The sequence below is a fragment of the Leiobunum rupestre genome, chromosome 2 (assembly GCF_980474605.1).
Source record: "Leiobunum rupestre chromosome 2, qqLeiRupe1.1.hap1, whole genome shotgun sequence".
NCBI classification, from domain to species: domain Eukaryota; kingdom Metazoa; phylum Arthropoda; class Arachnida; order Opiliones; family Sclerosomatidae; genus Leiobunum; species Leiobunum rupestre.
The window spans coordinates 72,514,715-72,532,557 of NC_143385.1; the positions used below are offsets into that span (position 1 = coordinate 72,514,715).

The following is a 17,843-nucleotide window of genomic DNA, read 5'->3' on the forward strand; positions in this document are numbered from 1 at the left end:
TTTTTAATAATTAAACGTTTTGTACAAACATTGTTAAGAATTAAACGTTTGGTACAAACATTGTTAAGAATTAAACGTTTGGTACAGACATTGTTAAGAATTAAACGTGTTGTACAATATTTTTAAGAATTAAACGTTTGGTACAAACTACATTTTAAAAATTAAACGTTTGCTACAAACACATTTTTAAGAATTAAACGTTTGGTACAAACACATTTTTAAGAAATAAACGTTTTGTACAAACACATTTTTAAGAATTGAACGTTTTCAAATAAAAATTTGAAATTTATATTGTAGTTAGTTACCGTTTTCCGTTTTAAAGCGAACCTGAACAAACTTTTTGTTAAATAGTAATTGAAGTAATTAACGCGTTATTAATTAGTTTGAAAAAGTCCTGTAAAATCGTATATTATCCATAATTTTTTAGTCGTTTAAGTTTAAGATAGTTTACAATACCCTGTACTTAAATAATGTTAGTCCTATTCGACGCTCTAAAATCAAAATTTTGTGTCCGGTATAAATTGACAAAATGAATCCTATTTTTCTTAAAAATAAAGAGCCATTAATTGAATAAAAATCAATAAAATCGAAAAATAAAAAAATACATTTCCATAAAAAATCCATTTATTTTTTCTAAACATCCTTAAAATACTAACCCTGTTTATGAACCTTTTTAATTTGTAATTTACTACGGTTGCTTTTAATTGGGTAGTACTGAAAATATAAACATTTTTACAATATTTTTAATATCTAATTTCTAAAAAAATCTAAGAAATTCCAACTCTATTTTAAATTATTTTTAACTTCGATAAATTGTGTTATTTCAAAGTTCCACTTATTATCAAATTTAAAAAAATATATAAAATCTATTTGGTATTAATTGGATTTTTATTGATTTTATGGTTTTTTTAAAGGCAATTTTATTAACTTATATTAATCTCCATTAAATTTAATTGAAAATTAATTGAATTGACATTTAAAGAGAGCTTGCCTTCGTACATGGAAATATAATGGGTGATTATATTTTAATCTTAGTTACATTTTATTAATTAAAAATTAAACTTAGTTTACTCTGAATTTACATTGCTAGAAAGCTAACCTTCGTACATTTCCGTAATTACTTAGAAAATTAAAATAGGTGATTATAATTTCATCCACATAAAATTTAATTATTAATTATAAATTTAATGAAATTGAAATTAACTTTAAATTGACATTGCTACGTTCGTACATTTTCGTAATTACATTGAAGTAAAATAGCTGATTTAAATAAATTATTTTTCTAAAACATTCGATTTAATCCCAAAATGTAAGCCTATTATAGACCCCGACATCGGTTGTTGGAATTGCTTGAAAATAGTATCAATTTCATTTTCCTGTGGCGGCATCCCTTTCAACTGGTTTCACTTTTATACAATTTCTTATTTAAGTCGGCGCAAATATTATTATAACTCGAGAAACGTGTTTCCAAATCCCCAAAACTCGTATTTCGCTATTCCAGAAATGCAGGACGTCACGAATTTTTTTCAATAATATTTTATTAGCGTTTATTTTATTTCACTTTTGAAATTTTTCAATATTATTAAAATATTTTAATAGCGCTTATATAATTTCGCTTTTGAAATTTTTCAATATTATTATATTTTAATAGCGCTTATATTATTTCGCTTTTGAAAATTTTCAATATTATTATAATATTTTAATAGCGCTTATTTTATTTCGCTTTTGAAAATTTTCAATATTATTATAATATTTTAATAGCGCTTATTTTATTTCGCTTTTGAAAATTTTCAATATTATTATAATATTTTAATAGCGCTTATTTTATTTTATTTCACTTTTGAAAATTTTCAATATTATTATAATATTTTATTAGCGTTTATTTTATTTCACTTTTGAAATTTTTCAATATTATTATAATATTTTAATAGCGCTTATTTTATTTCACTTTTGAAATTTTTCAATATTATTATTATATTTTAATAGCGCTTATTTTATTTCACTTTTTAAATTTTTCAATTATATTATAATATTTTATTAGCGTTTATTTTATTTCGCTTTCGAAATTTTTCAATATTATTATAATATTTTAATATCGCTTATTTTATTTCGCTTTTGAAAGTTTTCAATATTATTATAATATTTTAATAGCGCTTATTTTATTTCACTTTTGAAATTTTTCAATATTATTATAATATTTTATTAGCGTTTATTTTATTTCACTTTTGAAAATTTTCAATATTATAATATTTTAATAGCGCTTATTTTATTTCGCTTTTGAAATTTTTCAATATTATAATATTTTAATAGCGCTTATTTTATTTCGCTTTTGAAATTTTTCAATGTTATTATATTTTAATATCGCTTATTTTATTTCGCTTTTGAAAATTTTCAATATTATTATAATATTTTAATAGCGCTTATTTTATTTCACTTTTGAAAATTTTCAATATTATTATAATATTTTATTAGCGTTTATTTTATTTCGCTTTTGAAAATTTTCAATATTATTATAATATTTTAATAGCGCTTATTTTATTTCACTTTTGAAATTTTTCAATATTATTATAATATTTTATTAGCGTTTATTTTATTTCGCTTTGAAAATCTGGCTGCCCATAAAATATTTCCATGACAACGACGTGTCTAGCGCTCGAGGGTTGACGTCATGATTGACTTATTTATTTTCACTGTGTCTGGATCATAGATAAAATAACTTCGTATATAGATAGGAAACTTCAATGGGGCAAACTGACTCTCACGAGATTGCCCTGACATCTAGTGACTGCGCCAGTTGGCTGTGTTCTCAAGAGCGTAGAACGTATTGAGAAATTTTAGGTTGGAGTTTTGGGAATAAACGTATTTTGCAAGGTAAATGTCTTCAAATATACCAGAAATAGCGTTTAAAACAAACTTGAAATCTTTACTGAATGCTATTTCTTTATTGCTATTTTTTAAAATTTGCTCTCAATTCAAGAAAAAGTACTTTAAATACATATAGCTCGTTTAAGCCTTTGCAATTGGGATTGCGTTACACGTGCAAAGATAATTTAAACTCGTACCCTAGATTCGAAATCACTCTCGCGCGTTGCCGATAGCGTTTACCCACTTCCCGCTGGAACTCAGAAACAAATTCGCTCCATGGTTTGCCCCTTACCGCAACCGATGGAGCCCAATTTTTCGGAGGTCACGTGCCGGGAAAGGGTAAACGCTTCGTAACAAAACCGTCCATGGGAAAGCTCTCAGGATTCGAATCTAGGGTACGAGTTTAAATTATATTTGGTTACACCAAGGTTCTAGTACGTACTTCGAGTAGTGCGAACTTCACCAAATAATATTATTCGGGTGCCACCACCAGATGTCGGCCAAAATTCTGGCGTCACTTCTACAACATGAAGTTTCCTATCTATATACGAAGTTATTTTATCTATGGTCTGGATCTTTGTAATATTAACACTTAAAGGGAATATAACCTCAGGTATTTGGTGTGGAACACCAACGCTTGCAGCTTTGGCCGCTCTTGCCTTTGACATTAGAAATGTTTGGCGCCACTGTGCAGGGAAATTTTAAATATTGAAGGGGTCTTCCATAAAGATGGTTTTGCAGGTTATATTCCCTTTAAATTACGGGTACTTCCAATTGTTGGAGGACTTAGTTCCAACCGTGACATTATGCTAAGATGATGGCAGCGTAAGACGCAAAGCCGAAACTAATCGAGTCGGTTTTTATTTACATTTTAAATAAAACTTTATAGGGCACTCAAAAACGTTGTTCAATTTATTTGCTTTTAAATGCTAAGAACTTATTTAGGTTGCTGAGTACGTACTAGTCTACTTTTCACGCATTTATTTTGCTCGCAGGATTGTTGATTTTTATAAAATAATTGAAATTGCTTTTTTATTTAGATGGGAATTTTTCTGGATTTTTAAATTATTTTTTTATTTAAATAAATTTTTATTTAAATTATTTTTATTTAAATTTTTTTAATTCATTTTTTAAATTCATTATTTTTAAATTCAATTTTTATTTAAATTCATTTCTTTTTTAAATCATTTTTTATTTTAATTAATTTTTATTTAATTTGATTTTGAAATTGAGTTTTTTTTATGGAAATTGAGTTTTTTATTTAAATTTATTTTGATTTTTTGCTTGAAATTGAGTTTTTTGATTGATATTAAGTTTTTAATTTTATTTGATTTTTTTATTTTGGTAAAAAAAGTTAAGGTAATACCGAGGGGCTAACCACTTCTTAAAATTTTGTACACCATTTACGCCGGATTACGCTTAGATTAGCACTGCCAAAGGCAGGGACTTCAAATATTACGCCTAATCCCATTAGTACAGTCAAAGGTACGGCTCTGTTCACCGATTAGGCGGAGTGATCAGCCCCTCGGGTAAATACTCTGTAAAAGTCTGAAAAAATTGAAATAAACTTATTTATTTTGAGAATAGTTTAAAGAGATTGCTACTGCATCGTAAACAAAACTGTTCATTAATAATAACAAGTTTCATTTAATGAGAAAATTTTCATCATAAAATGTATAGTATTATTTTAATCAAAAAATATATTTATTTGATATTATTTATTTTTAATATTTTAGGCCTTTTTCTCGACAAAGTAATTAATAACAACCTAAAATTTAAATTTACTTGAATGAAATTTAATTAAATTTGTTATGAATTGATTTGTTCTGGAAAAATTATCAAAATCACTTGATTTGAGTTTTTTAAGTCTACAATCGAGGAAAATTGTTAATAAGATTGTTCTTATCAACCTCCCCCGGGTTCACATCTCCGAGTTCATCAAAATAATTTTTATCCACTTCGTTGCCTCAGGGTAATCAGGAAGGGTTAGGGTATTATCTTCTGAGGCGGAAAATACAGGCTAAATTATTTTCTAGCATCTTTCATTTTTCGTGAGAAAAAATTCAATTTCTTTAAACTGTATTTTAAAAGAAATTACCTTTTTTTCTAATACTACCCGTGCAACTGGAAAATAAAGGTATTTACAAATATATTGATAATAAATAATATTTAGTGGTTTTCAAATAGTACGTTATTATAAAGGCCGGTGCACGCGAAATTTCTTCAGTTTATTTCTGGCAATTTAGTTCGCCAATTCTGGCCGCTAGGTTAGCTCGTATCTGGACCCTGTTGCCTAGGCAACGGTAAGGTTTCAAGAGGCAAAACCCGCCCGAAAAATATGGCATTGCAAACTTTGAATTTTAATTAAGTAAATAATTGAAGGTAACTTAGTAATTTATACCATAACGGTATTAACCGTATTATTTACGACCTTCAAAATATTTATGATTTTTAATTGGACCAAAATATTGATTCAATCTTCAATAAATATTTTAGGCTGATATTAACCGTATTATTTACCACCTTTAAAATATTTATGATTTTTAATTGGACCCAAATATTGATACAATCTTCAATAAATATTTTAGACTGATATTAGAATATATAAATAATATTACATTAAATTCGACTTTCTTAAAAGCTGATATTTCCAAGTTACTATGCTTTGAATAACTCGGGTAACGAAGTTTTATTCTAAATTATGTTTGAATAATATAATTTGGAGCGTTTAAACTGGTTTATTTTTTCAAAATATTTACCAAATTATAATAAAATATTTCCACGTTTTCAAGAAATGAATACCATTGTCTCCAATAGAGGTTAAGTTAAGCTTCAATAACGCCGAAGAGTTATGGCCTGGCAAACCTATCCTGGACGTTCGAGGTTGGCGTTCACCACGTCAGCCGCTTAATTTCAGTATCAAAGCCCTTTTTATCTCTCCGAGGGGACTTTGTACCCTAGGAGGGGTTATACAACCACCGTGTCTGTCTGTGGGTCTGTCTGTCAGGCCTGCATTTTCGAGGCAAAGGGTAATCACTGCGTACGCAGTTTCTTAGAATCAGGGAAAAGGTTTTTTGTCATTGGGTGAAGTATAATATTTTAATCGGCCGGGATTCGAACCCGAGCCCTCTTGAACGACAGGTGAGCGTTCTACCGCAGAACCACGGATACAGTATATTTTGTCAAGCTTGCCAACTTGTTAAGAAATATAATTGTTTTAAAATTGTTTCCCCCGAAGGTGTTGAGTTTCCAGTTTGCCTGTTTCAAATATAGGCGTAGTCGTGCTATTGAAAAAGTATTTTAAAACAATGACTTGGTATCCTATTAAATCCCAATTTTTTTATTTTGCTTTTTTTAATGGAGAATATTAATTTTTTCTTAAGGCTTTGAGTCCTAGCTCTAATCGCTCCCTTTCAAACCTCATTAATTAAAGGTTTTAATTAACTTCGTCAACCGCTTCGTTTGTAGCTACCGGAATGTTTTTTTTTTAATTGTCGGCAACCCTGTGACAAAGTGTTAATTATTGGCCTCGGCTTTAGTGGTTTTATTTTACGCAATATAATGTTTTATAATATAATGTAACATTGGATTTAACATAATTTTATATTCTGCTATATAACTTAAAAAATCAAGTGACTGATGGTAATTACAAATAATTTATTAATTTGAATTTACAAATTTATCGGTTGATTTAAAACTTAAAAAAATTGATAGATTTGATTTAAAAAAATTAGGTTGGTTTAAATTGAAAAAGGTGTTTGATTTGATTTTTATCAAATAAGGTTGATCTGAATTTGACTAAGAAGAGATTGGTATGAAAAATCATTTTAATTGAACTATAATAATCAAATGATTTCAATTTTTAAAATCGATTAATTTTAATTTTAATTTTTAAAATTGATTAATTTCAATTGTTTAATGGATTATTTTGAAATTTAAATAAAATCAATTAATTTGAAAATTAAGTAAAATTGATAAATTTGAAATGTAAATAAAATCGGTTAATTTGAAATATAAAAATCGGTTAATTTGAAATCTATCAATTTGAAATTTAAATAAAATCGATAAATTTGAAATTTAAAAAATCGATTATTTTGAAATTCAAATAAATCGATCAATTTGAAATTTAAATAAATCTATTAATTTTAAATTTAAATAAAATCTATTACTTTGAAATATAAATAAAATCTATTAATTTTAAATTTAAATGAAATCTATTAATTTTTATTTAAATATAATCTATTTATTTTAAATTTAAATAAAATTATTCATTTTTTATTTAAATATAATTGATTTATTTTAAATTTACATAAAATCTATTGATTTTAAATTTACATGAAATCTATTGATTTTAAATTTACATAAAATCTATTAATTTTAAATTTACATGATATTTATTGATTTTAAATTTACACAAAATCTATTGATTTTAAATTTACATAAAATCTATTAATTTTAAATTTTCATAAAATCCATTAATTTTAAATTTACATAAAATCTATTAATTTTACATTTACATAAAATCTATTCATTTTAAATTTACATAAAATATATTGATTTTAAATTTAAATAAAATTGATTAATTTGAAATTTACATAAAATATTGATTTTAAATTTAAATAAAATCGAAAAATTTTAAATTTAAATAAAAGTATAAAACCGTCAGATTTCAATTGTAACAAAATCCCGAAATTGCCTGAGTTTTTAAAGTAACGATTGATTGAACTTTTGTATGTTTCGCTGTCGTTCGATTTGATAGATGAGCTAATCGATCAGGCACTACAATCGATGCTACGCTCATTAGAGGTACACGTTTCTCTTTGAACCCGCCCCCCCCCCCACCGCCGTTTTTTCAAGACATTTCCCCAAGTCAATATTCCATTGTTGTCAGTCGGCCATAGAAAGTTGATAATTAGGAGATAACAAAGAAAAACTTAAAACGTTACCATGACGACCGAATTTTCTATCGTCAACACTGCAAGCAAATTTTACAGTTTTGGTCACGTGTTCGTTTTCTCATTCCTTTATCTTAAAGGGAGTAGATTCCAAATCGTATTACTATAAATATCAAGGTGCCCCAGGTCAGATAAAAGTCATTTATATCGAAATCAGGGTTGACATGGTATCTGGAAAACCTGGAATTCCTGGAAAAGTCAGGGAATTTGAATATGGGTATAAAAATCAGGGAATTTTAAAAATTAGTCCAAAAATCAGGGAAATGTCGGGGAATTTATTTTCGGTTGCAAATAGGAAACTTGTACTAAAATATGGGTTAAAAAATACAAATTCTTGGCACAAAATAAGTCAGGGAAAACCTGGAAAAGTCAGGGAATTTGATTGTGAAAAAACTGTGGCAACCCTGGAAATTTTTTATGAAGGCGATTTATAGTATTTTTAAAGCATTATTGCATTTTTTACCTGAAATGTGCATTACTCCCATTTTATCCTATATAGTCCTATTTTTTAGAAATTTTTCTTCTATATAATCCTATTTTAAGAAACATCTTATATAATCCTATTTTTGAGAAATTATTCTTCTATATAATCCTATTTTAAGAAATATCTTATATAATCCTATTTTTGAGAAATTTCAATCACATATTATCCTTTATAAATCTATTTTTGAGAAATTTTACTCGCATATTATTCTATAGAAATCTTATTTTGAGAAATTTTACTCGCATATTAACCTATATAATCCAATTTTTGCGTCCTGTATAATTCTAAAAATGTATTAAAATAATCCTATTTTTCCTATAAGACGTTTAATTTATTTTAATTCTTTAAATCAGAGTGGTTAATTTTTTTGATTTGATTTAAAATTAATTTTTATGATTTGATTTAAAATTAATTTTTATGAATTTTAATTGATTTTTTTATTAAATTTAAATAGAATTTTATTGATTTTAGGTTTATTTCAATTTATAAACTTTTAATAAAAGTAAAATATAAAGCTAAACATTGTCTAATTTTGGTTTTAAAAAGTAAGAAAAAAACGGTCATGGAAAACAGGGAATTTTAATCTGAAAATATTGTGGCAACCCTGCAGATAAAAGTAAAATATAAAAGGAACAAATTTCGTATAATAGTCAGGATATTTGAATATAAAAATATTGTGACCATCCTAAAAAATGTCACCAGGCTGCATTGTTAACAAACGTTAAACTTTGAGCAAAATCTTTTTTTTTGTCACGGTCAATTAACCTGTCACGCACTTGGAATTACGTCAGGTGTTTATCGGGGGAGGTTAAGCGCGGACGTTGCCGTTTGAAACGTCGACTGAATCTGTATTAACGTTATCCCAAACCGTACGTCTAGCTTCGAGGGTTCAAATCAAAACATTTCGCGAGATTGGTCGAGAGGCGGAAAATTGAACCTTTACGCCTATCTCTGTTGCTATAGCAACCATAGTTTTCTTAAAGAGTAAGTTGCTTATTATTTGTTACCGCCTTAATTTTGTTATTAAACGAAGCGCGTACGTTTAAAATACCCAAATATAAAGTTTCGTTGCTTTTCGTTTCGTAGTTAATTAGAAGTGAAGTAATTTGTAGAATTCCAAAACAATTTGAATTTTAACGTGGTGATTGACGTCATTTACTGCACGTGATTTCACATTGGTCGCTATCCCCAACATTGAGTTTAGGCTTGGATGCAAAATGTAGATGCTACTGATTCCGAAAAATCTCCTTTAGAATTATGGGATTCTACTACTGAATTTAGTGCTTACAAGAATCATCTTGGTAGGATAGTGGGAACTTTATAATCTACCATAGGCAGTGGGAATAATTTATACAAAACCGTAGTCAATGACGTCACAAACTAGGAGCTTGAAAATTATCGTTCGAATTTTAATTTTAAATAAACTTAATGACGGTATTTCATCAAGTGAGTTACATTTTCGGAAATCCCACGATCAAATGAACCAGAAAAATATCAAGTAGTTTCATTTCTATTCCGATAATCTATTTGCAACTTACTCTTCGACAATAACTCGTAGTAGATATTTCTACCGTGCGGTCGGATTTAAATCCATTTAATTTCCATCAAGATTCAGAGAAAACTAATCCTAAATCAAGTTTTAAATTATAAATTAAATTTAATTAAATTGTGGTTTGAGTTACCGCTGCACTCACATTCTTAATTAACGATTAAAAATCAATTCAAATTCGATTTAAATTCAATCAATTCAATTTCAATTCGATTTAAATTCAATTCAATTCAATTCAATTCAATTTAAATTCAATTCAATTTATATTAAATAAAATTCAATTTAAATTAAATAAAATTCAATTTAAATTAAATAAAATTCAATTTAAATTAAATAAAATTCAATTTAAATTAAATTCAATTCAATTTAAATTCAATTCAATTTAATTTAAATTCAATTCAATTCAATTTAAATTAAATAAAATTCAATTTAAATAAAATAAAATTCAATTTAAATAAAATTCAATTTATATTAAATAAAATTCAATTTAAATAAAATAAAATCCTATTTCAATCCAATACTTCTTTTTAATTTAAAAAGTCAACAATCCTGGTGTCTACTTATAGTTATTATGTTACTTATGCTATAAAGAATTTCAATTTTAGTCTGAGCTGTCTGCTAATATTAGAGCATGGTTTAAAAATGAAACGAAAATTTATAAATGGTCGAGAGTGGTAAAGCTGTCCTTACCACTTGTTGCCGGGCCGAATTTTAAAAGTCTCCGGGGGTCTCAATCCGCCATTGCAGGCGAGCTAACAGGTGGCCCCTTAAAGTACCCGATGCCTAGCGGCCAAGCTAACCTCCCGTAAATATTAAGAATTTATATAGAAAATACCTAGCGTTCTACCCGGTAGCGTTCTATTAACGTTACTTTACTAACTTTACCCAATCCGCGACTATAAAAGGAAATGCGGGGTGGCGTTTGTTTTTAATAAATTTTTGTAATGGAAATCACTTGGCACAACGGACGAAGGCTTTGTTGATCGTATTATAAGCGGGGAGTTAGTGTTAGGTGAGGGTAGAAAGTGAAGACTGGAGCTCGCGGTCTTTATCGATTCTCGCGCGCTACCTTAAACGCTAGCGACATCTGCCGGCGTTTTGAGGAAACATTTTTAGCCGTCGAAAGCGGTTTTTAATGAAGTAAACTTTACTTAATGCTTTTTTAAAGTTAATGAACCTCTTTTCAGATTTATCAGATAGGGGGGGGGGGGGGGCGTAGAAAGCTTGTAAATTAGGCAGGGTTGCCTGATTTAAATCAACTTGATTTTAATCACGATTTAAATCGCGATTTAAATATATTTTCATAAAGTATTTTTGAAAGAGAAAAAACCTCGCCAATTGCTATAATTTAGGTTTAAATATAATCTTTCTCGTACTTCCCCCTAATGTTGCATTTTTTGTAAAGTATCAAAATAGGTTTTAAAAAAATTAAAACTTCTATATGATTATTAGCTTAATTTTAATAAATTCATTATACATATTAGTCTTTAAAAATTAAAACATTTGTTTTAGGTAAAATTATGATACTAAATTATATAAAACTTTGAAATTTTAATTAAAATCAAATAAATCAATAAAAATCCGATTTAAATCAATAAAAATCCGATTTAAATAAAAAAATCGATTAAATTGATTTTTTTTTAAAAATCTAAAAAATTGCCAACCCTGAAATTAGGTTTATAATTCTGATTTAAATATGCTCTGAAGTATTTACTAGGATTGTTTAGTTTTAAAAAAGTTATTTAATTCGTTATTAAATAATTGATATAAAATTCCACGATTTTTCAAAAAATCTGTGATCTAAATCCAAAAGATTTTTTCTAAAAATCATTGATTTAAATCAAATATATTTCTTGAACTGTCATTGATTTAAATCAAATCCATTTCTTGAACTGTCATTGATTTAAATCAAATCCATTTCTTGAACTGTCATTGATTTAAATCAAATCCATTTCTGGAACTGTCCTTGATTTAAATTTCACAATTTTTTGTCATTACTTTAAATTAAATCAATTATTTTAAAATTTTATAGCTTTAAATCCAATCGATAATTTTAAAATGTCATTGCTTTAGTAAAATAAATTAAATTAAAAAATCAGTAAAATAAAGAAATAAAATAAAAATCAATTAAATTAATAAATCAACTACTACAAACAAGAAAAAACTGGTCTTTCGGTTTCCATAGTAACTACGTAAACGGATTTAAATTAAGTCGCTGAAAATCCGGTTTTTGGGACCATTTTATAGTTGGAAAATTCGGTGTGTCCTTAAAACGAGGCGTTAAAATCCAAGAATAGGTTTTCGGGTAGGTTGAGTAGTATTTATTTACGGAAACTCCTTCGCCTCCTAGCGGGGATGACGTCGACGAAACTGAATACAAAGGTCTCTCCCTTTTCAAACAGACGAATTTATGGCCCGCTGTTAAATTTAATTCTTATTAGTCGCAGATGGCTTATCGCACTTTTATAGCTTCAGTCTAAACGGTTTTCTCTGGTATCATATCCTCCTCAGGGAATTTCATGAAATGCTGAAAATTTTAGGGAATTTAAAAGAATGCTGGAAATTTTAGGGAATTTAAAAGAATGCTGAAATTTTAGGGAATTTAAAAGAATGCTGAAATTTTAGGGAATTTAAAAGAATGCTGGAAATTTTAGGGAATTTAAAAGAATGCTGGAAATTTTAGGGAATTTAAAAGAATGCTGAAATTTTAGGGAATTTAAAAGAATGCTGGAAATTTTAGGGAATTTAAAAGAATGCTGGAAATTTTAGGGAATTTAAAAGAATGCTGGAAATTTTAGGGAATTTAAAAGAATGCTGAAATTTTTATTGAATTTAAAAGAATGCTGAAAATTTTAGGGAATTTAAAAGAATGCTGGAAATTTTAGGGAATTTAAAAGAATGCTGGAAATTTTAGGGAATTTAAAAGAATGCTGGAAATTTTAGGGAATTTAAAAGAATGCTGAAATTTTTATTGAATTTAAAAGAATGCTGAAAATTTTAGGGAATTTAAAAGAATGCTGGAAATTTTAGGGAATTTAAAAGAATGCTGAAAATTTCCACATTTTCAGGAATGTCGATATTGTGAGGGAATTTGAAGAAATGTTAAGAATTCGTAATTTTTAAAATTTTTTTAAAAACGGACATTTTCAAGAAATGGTTAAAAAGTGAAATTTAAAAAATTGGTTAATAAAAGCCATTTTCAAGAGATGGTGAAAAAGTTATTTTCCTAAATTGGTTAAAAAAGGACATTATCAAGAATCGGTTAAAAGGGCATTTTCAAGAAATAGTTAAATAGTTAAATTTAAAAAATTGGTTAATAAAAGACATTTTCAAGAAATGGTGAATGAGTTATTTTCTTAAATTGGTTAAAAAGGGCATTTTCAAGTTATGGTTAAATCAAGAATGTATTTATTTATACTCAGGGAGAATGAATATGTCGAGACTATCGACGGACACGTTGAGCCCCTAACCCCGTCGCGCTAAGGGGGGGGGGGGAAGGAGGCGGTCTTATTTTTTGCGTCCTCGCTGCAGCGTTAATCGCGTCGAAAAACGTAATTTTTAAGAACCAATGAGATTGCAGTATTATTTGATTTTATTAAAGCGGAGGAGCATACCGGGGGCCCCAACGGGTGGAATTGGAGAAACGCTAAAAATAATCTCGACATATTCATTCTCTCTGAGTATAAATAAATACATTCTTGGTTAAATAGTGAAATTTAAAAAATTGGTTAATAAAAGGCATTTTCAAGAAATGGTGAAAACGTTATTTTCTTAAATTGGTTAAAAGGGACATTTTCAAGAATTGGTAAAAAAATTGAATTTTAAAAAATTTGTTAAAAAGTGGAATTTTAAATAATGGGTTATAAAGTGGGATTTAAAAAAATTGGTTAAAAAGTGGAATTTAAAAAAAATTGTTAAAATTTCCAGAAATTGTTTAAAAACTGAATTTTAAGAAATAGTTAAAAAGGGAAATTTTCAAAAAATGGTTAAAAATTTAAAAATTGGTTAAAAAGTCATAATTAAAAAAAAATAACAGTTAACTTTTACCAAATACAAAAAAGTCGGAATTTTCAGAAATTTGAAAAATGTCATTGTTTTAAGAAATGCTGGAAATGTCATAATTTAAAGAAATGGTTGATTTATTTAAAAGTTTTCAGTAAAAGTTAGAAAAACAATTTTAGGAAATGGTGATAAAAGTCCACATTAACTTGTTAAAATATACTAGATATTCATTCTAATATTAATTTCTATCATAACAGTGACATTTTGTACACTACCGCCATCTCTAAATTCGTTACTGAACCATTATTTAACAGACGCTAGTTCTGAAAATCTCGAGAGTTGGGAATTGACAGTTCAGTAATCAATCTCTAGATGGCGCCACATTTTCGACTGAACAATTCCTGGCTATCTTTGGCGTTGAGCCTTATAGGTGGTTCTACAAAAGATTTTCGCTATAGAGGCTCATGGGAATTCAGTATGTTTGAGCAAGGCATCGTCTGCTAAGATCCGGCTGCTGATACTAAGGCCCGCGTATAGACAATTTTAGTTTTACATATTAACAGCGTTACAAATAGATAAATAAAGGCTAGGGTTGTATTAAAAATATCTTTTTATTTGTTATGTATATTATAAGGTAGTCTGGTTTTAGTTATTTTTTATTTACTAACCTTGAAAGATATAAAATACTCAGCAACAATAAATAATCTTCTATAACAGTTAGAACTTTCACTTTACTGTTAAACTAAACGACAGGTAAGCCTTGTCTTAAATAGCGGACGACACTAAATTATCGGCCAACTTCGAGATTTCATTTTGACCGTAGTGACGCAAACTTACTGAAAACACGTGACCACCGATCTTTTGTAAAAACACCTATTGAATATCCAAGCGAAATTTACGTAGAGATCAATTATTTTAAAATACTGGTACCTATCAATCCTATAAAACCGTTATCTTAATAACTTCTTAGGGATTTTTTTGGCCTAAGGTATTTAAATGTTAACATCGTCTCAAAAGACATATTGAGAAGGAATTGCAGTATCAGCAATTTTTGGGGGAGCTATAAAAATCTCTCCGAGAAGATATAAATATACTTTATTAAAGAATATTTTAACTGACTAGCTATAAAGTTCTGCGAAAATCCAGTCACTAACGCTTCGATGCGTATTTGTGTTAAAAAAATCTCTAAAATAAGCCTTGGTTGCGAGTTCCGTAAAGAAAAGTCAAGAAATATACGTATTTCACGCCAGGACTTGGCTTGAGCTGTTAGGCCTTTTTTTTAAAAGCAAAATCGCGCGGGCTTTCGTCTGGAGCTTACCTATTTTTTTTTCGCGCCATTTGTATTTCGGTCTGTCGTTCCTAGGTGACGCCAGCGCATCGACTGAAAAGAGAGAGAGAGCTCGCGCTCATTCGTGCATTGATAAAGTGCCTAAAGAGGCATAGCTAGGATAAAAATATATATTTTACACGAACTCTAAAGCTGATATCTAAGCCTTGGCGATACACTTAATGTTTTTTATTTTCCCAGTACTTTTCTTTGTTTGTCGTAGCGCGTGTTAAAATCGCAGTAAAGCCACTTTTGCAAGATATTTTTTTATCGTTATTTTTTATTCATCGTGCAAAATAATAAGGGTAGTAGTTCCGATTTTTCAACCTAGATGGCGACTTCGTCCCATAATCTGGAGACGCGAGCGAGGAGCTCTCCGCGGGAATAATACCGCTCTCGGTTGCTAGGCGACGGTTTCTCCCCGCCCTTAAAATATTTTTGTTTTTAAAGGATGTACAAATATTATTGTCCGTAACATAATATTGGAGATTTCGTTCCCGTGTTTACGAAAAAGTATTAAGCGCTATTATAGTATCCAAATGCTGTTTGTTTTGGTAGCGCAAATAGAGAACTTTTACCGATAATTTTTATTATATGCATTTTTCATTGTTGGGCGGGTTCGACTCATTTTAGAGCGATAAAATTTAAGAGTGTGGCAACGCTGTAACAGTGAATGAGCTAAATATATGATGAAAAAAATTATTATTATTATTATTATTATTATTATTATTATTATTATTATTATTATTATTATTATTATTATTATTATTATTGGTAGTATCATAAGTTTATAATTATCTTTAGTCATAAGTGTGTCAGTTCCACAATTTAAAGCGTATCAGACTGGAATTTTATTGCTGGAAAATTACGCTGATCACATTTTGCCAATTTTTGTGGGTCGCAATAGTACAGCAATTGATCACACGAAGGCTCACGATTTAGTTGTCTGCTATAATGTGATTTATACGAAATTTTTAAATTTGTCTGTAAAAATTATTCATGTCTGGTATTTCGATAAGAACAATGTTAGTAAGTCAGCAGACGACGTGTCAAATCTTTCAAAGTTCCCGCGTTAGTGACGTTATGGAATAGCTTAATTTCATTGGTTGAATTTCAAATAGATGTACACACCAAACAAATTGTACACCCAAACATTTTTCACCTACTGATAAAGTAATTATGGTACCTGGAAAACCTTGAATTCCTGAAAATGTCTGGGAATTTTAAAAATTAGTCTAAAAATCAGGGAAATGTCTGGGAATTTTAAAAATTAGTCTAAAAATCAGGGAAATGTCTGGGAATTTTAAAAATTAGTCTAAAAATCAGAGAAATGTCTGGGAATTTTAAAAATTAGTCTAAAAATCAGGGAAATGTCTGGGAATTTTAAAAATTAGTCTAAAAATCAGAGAAATGTCTGGGAATTTTAAAAATTAGTCTAAAAATCAGGGAAATGTCTGGGAATTTTAAAAATTAGTCTAAAAATCAGAGAAATGTCTGGGAATTTTAAAAATTAGTCTAAAAATCAGGGAAATGTCTGGGAATTTTAAAAATTAGTCTAAAAATCAGGGAAATGTCTGGGAATTTTAAAAATTAGTCTAAAAATCAGAGAAATGTCTGGGAATTTTAAAAATTAGTCTAAAAATCAGGGAAATGTCTGGGAATTTTAAAAATTAGTCTAAAAATCAGGGAAATGTCTGGGAATTTTAAAACTTAGTCTAAAAATCAGAGAAATGTCTGGGAATTTTAAAAATTAGTCTAAAAATCAGAGAAATGTCTGGGAATTTTAAAACTTAGTCTAAAAATCAGAGAAATGTCTGGGAATTTTAAAAATTAGTCTAAAAATCAGAGAAATGTCTGGGAATTTTAAAAATTAGTCTAAAAATCAGAGAAATGTCTGGGAATTTTAAAAATTAGTCTAAAAATCAGGGAAATGTCTGGGAATTTTAAAAATTAGTCTAAAAATCAGGGAAATGTCTGGGAATTTTAAAACTTAGTCTAAAAATCAGAGAAATGTCTGGGAATTTTAAAAAATTAGTCTAAAAATCAGAGAAATGTCTGGGAATTTTAAAAATTAGTCTAAAAATCAGAGAAATGTCTGGGAATTTTAAAAATTAGTCTAAAAATCAGGGAAATGTCTGGGAATTTTAAAAAATAGTCTAAAAATCAGGGAAATGTCTGGAAATTTTAAAAATTAGTCTAAAAATCAGGGAAATGTCTGGGAATTTTAAAAATTAGTCTAAAAATCAGGGAAATGTCTGGGAATTTTAAAAATTAGTCTAAAAATCAGGGAAATGTCTGGGAATTTTAAAACTTAGTCTAAAAATCAGAGAAATGTCTGGGAATTTTAAAAAATTAGTCTAAAAATCAGAGAAATGTCTGGGAATTTTAAAAATTAGTCTAAAAATCAGAGAAATGTCTGGGAATTTTAAAAATTAGTCTAAAAATCAGGGAAATGTCTGGGAATTTTAAAAAATAGTCTAAAAATCAGGGAAATGTCTGGAAATTTTAAAAATTAGTCTAAAAATCAGGGAAATGTCTGGGAATTTTAAAAATTAGTCTAAAAATCAGGGAAATGTCTGGGAATTTTAAAAATTAGTCTAAAAATCAGAGAAATGTCTGGGAATTTTAAAAATTAGTCTAAAAATCAGAGAAATGTCTGGG

The 17,843-nt window shown here is 28.0% G+C and overlaps 1 protein-coding gene across 4 annotated transcripts in view; it reads left to right on the forward strand.

Annotated features, from left to right (window-relative positions):
- The window catches only part of LOC149958979 (CUGBP Elav-like family member 1), a 570,682-nt gene that overhangs the window by 10,799 nt on the left and 542,040 nt on the right, over positions 1 to 17,843 (forward strand). The window lies entirely within an intron of this gene.